The following is a 2,822-nucleotide window of genomic DNA, read 5'->3' on the forward strand; positions in this document are numbered from 1 at the left end:
CTTTTTTTCTGTTGGAGTAGATCTAGCGGTGGTCTGCTAATGTTCAAAGAGGCCGTAATGTTGAGTAATAATAATATACTAATAATGTACCATCACTTCCATGTAACAACTCACTCACGAGCTCTCATGCTGAGTTCTCCGGGACCTTTACAGGCAACGCGCAGAGCCTCTTGATTTACTAAATTAATGTTTTCGGCTTGAACTTGAACAGCAAGCCTGAGTTTTTATCGAGTATCTCGATCTTTGTTGGGATGTTGTGTCCCTCTCAGTCCGGGTTGGCCCTGACAGGCAGGGTCAGAAGTCAGCCTCCTAAATTATCTAAACTGTGACGATGGGGTAATATAACACCTACATTTACAACATTTAAAAAAAACTGAAGCACATACACATGCTTCCTGCTCTGTGGTTGCAAGCCCAACTAACTACTCAGCACACAGCTTAGCGGTATGTTTTGTACTGTAATGATTTATCCTACTTACTGTGCGTCTCAGGAAAAATCACGGCTGTAATTCCTCACTCAATGATAATACGTGAATGATGTTATGGATAAATCCTAGAAGAAAGGGAGAGAGAGAGAGGGGATCACAGTCATGCTTCCTGCTCAGTGAGCGGTCGCAACGTCCAACCAACCTCAAAGCCAGACAGTTTTTACTACTGCGGTCTGCTCGACTTGTTCGGGTGTCTGGAGGGAGGCCTCGCCTGGGAAACACACACAGACGCGCGCACGCACGCACGTACAAAACACACACAGACACAGCTTTGAGTTTGAGCTTGCCGCGTGAAGTGAAGCGAGGTCAGGAGTCAGGAGTCAGAGGATAGAAAGAAGAAGGGAGAAGGTGATGAGCGGCCACTGAGCACTAAGAGGGAGGGGCTCAGACAGAGCCATGACTCCCTGCTGGCATTCTATGCAGCCCGAAGCAAAGATGTGGTTTCATGGTGAGGGGGGGAACTTTTGAGATCTGTTTGTTTTGTTTGTTTGTTTTCAGCGAGTGCTTGTATTCTTTTTGTGTTGTTACGTCTATTGTGTTGTGTTATGTTGTTGATGTTATTTATTTATCTAGACTTAAATTCTTTTTATTTGGGAGCGAGGGAGAGGGGGGAGGGGTTGAAGAAGGAAGGGCACACGAGAGACGAGAAATAAAAACACCGTAGGCTTACATGATCATGTAAGGAAAAGGAGGGGGGGGGGAATCAACTGGCATCCCCCGCCGTAAGAATCCTTCTGGACACAGTGCGAGTGTGATGGGTTGGGAAAGGCGGGAACGTGCGGAATCGCAGCAGGCGGGCAAAAAACAGCAGCTTTTGGCAGGGAGAGAGAGAGAGCCTCAGAGCTGTGTGAGAGTGAATGTGTGAGCATGAGTGTGAGTGTGTGTGAGTGTGTGAACGTGAGTGTGAGTGTGAGTGAGTAAGTATGTGTGAGGACTCTTCGTTCCATAATATGGGCGTGTCCTCACACGACCGCGCTCTGCTGTGGGTTCGTTCCGGGTATTTGTTTTGTTTTGTTTTTCTTGGAAGCAAAAAAAAAAAAAGGGGGGGGGGGGTCTTTTCTCTTCTTTGTGGTTTTGATGTTTCGCTGCTGCGCTTTCAGCGCGTAACGTTTGAGAGGGTGATTTTATTTGCTGCACATTCAGCACATCTATTTGTTGTAGAAAGAGGGCTCCAACGCTCTACAGGATTTTTTCTGAAGACAAACAGTTGCACTTGTGGTAGAAATAAAACAACAATCAGAATATGATATTAATTATAAAAGAACACAATTTTTTTCCGGCTGTAATTTCCTCTAGGCCTATTCGCGTGTACTTGCTAAAACGTTAAGAATCAAAGCATCAAAAATTTCATCTGTATTACAAGAAAACCCAACTACATTTACGATACATTGTATTATGATAGATTATAGGCCTTGTAGGCTATATCATATAGGCTATATAGATCTAATAATAATAATAATAATAATAATAATAATAATAATAATAATAATAATAATAATAAATTGCATATAGCGCATTTCCACAAATAAGTGCTCAATAATATAGATCTACATGCATGTACAATAATAATATTCCAGCATGGTGCCCCCTACCGAGGGGGTCGGCCAATTGGCCCGATCGCCCGACTTGGTCGCCTCAAAAACAAACGTGTTCGTTTTCAGTTTAATAGGGGGTGCCCACATACGCGTTCGGGTCTGGTCGGGTCTGGTCGGGTCTGGTCGGGTCTGGTCGGGCCTATCGGGTCGGGGTTTCAGTGCACACTACAGCCCCACCGCGATTGTACTCGACGACCTGGAAGTTAAAGTAGAGAACATGTAACCTACATGCGACTACACAGAGGGCGTAAACCCGGACTACGATTGGCTGGACCTTTGACCAATGAATACATAAAATATGCCGACCGTACTCTTGGACTTCCCGCAATCCCTCTCTCTCTCTCTCTCTCTCTCTCTCTCTCTCTCTCTCTCTCTCTCTCTGTATGTGTGTGTGTGTGTGTGTGTGTATGTGTGTGTGTTTGTTTGTGAGTGCTTGCTTGCTTGCTTGCTAACTTGCTTTAGTCTACGCGTCCACCAAAATAAGATCATTTCCAGGTCAGGCTAATGTACGAAGTTTTTGCATGGTGTAGAAGCGACTCAAAAAGATCCGCGTCCACCGACATCAGACCAGCTAAACCTATTTTTATACGGTGGTTATCACTTTAACGTCTGTTTCTGTAGGAATGTTAAAGGTCATCATCATTTATGATTATGGCGTTTTACTATGTGATGCCAAAGGGCTTCGAGGGCCAGAGTTATAAAGTACAATAAGAAAGAAAGAAAAAAGATATTTGACAAG

The 2,822-nt window shown here is 44.3% G+C and overlaps 1 protein-coding gene across 1 annotated transcript in view; it reads right to left on the bottom strand.

Annotated features, from left to right (window-relative positions):
• Positions 1-722, bottom strand: part of LOC100533351 (vanilloid receptor) — a gene marked incomplete at its 3' end in the record, with an annotated part of 34,288 nt that extends 33,566 nt beyond the window's left edge. Inside the window, 1 exon segment of the mRNA NM_001204645.1 lies at positions 631-722.
• Between the last annotated feature and the right edge of the window lie 2,100 nt (positions 723-2,822).

This window comes from Aplysia californica, unplaced genomic scaffold (genome assembly GCF_000002075.1).
Source record: "Aplysia californica isolate F4 #8 unplaced genomic scaffold, AplCal3.0 scaffold00665, whole genome shotgun sequence".
Taxonomy (NCBI): Eukaryota; Metazoa; Mollusca; class Gastropoda; order Aplysiida; family Aplysiidae; genus Aplysia; species Aplysia californica.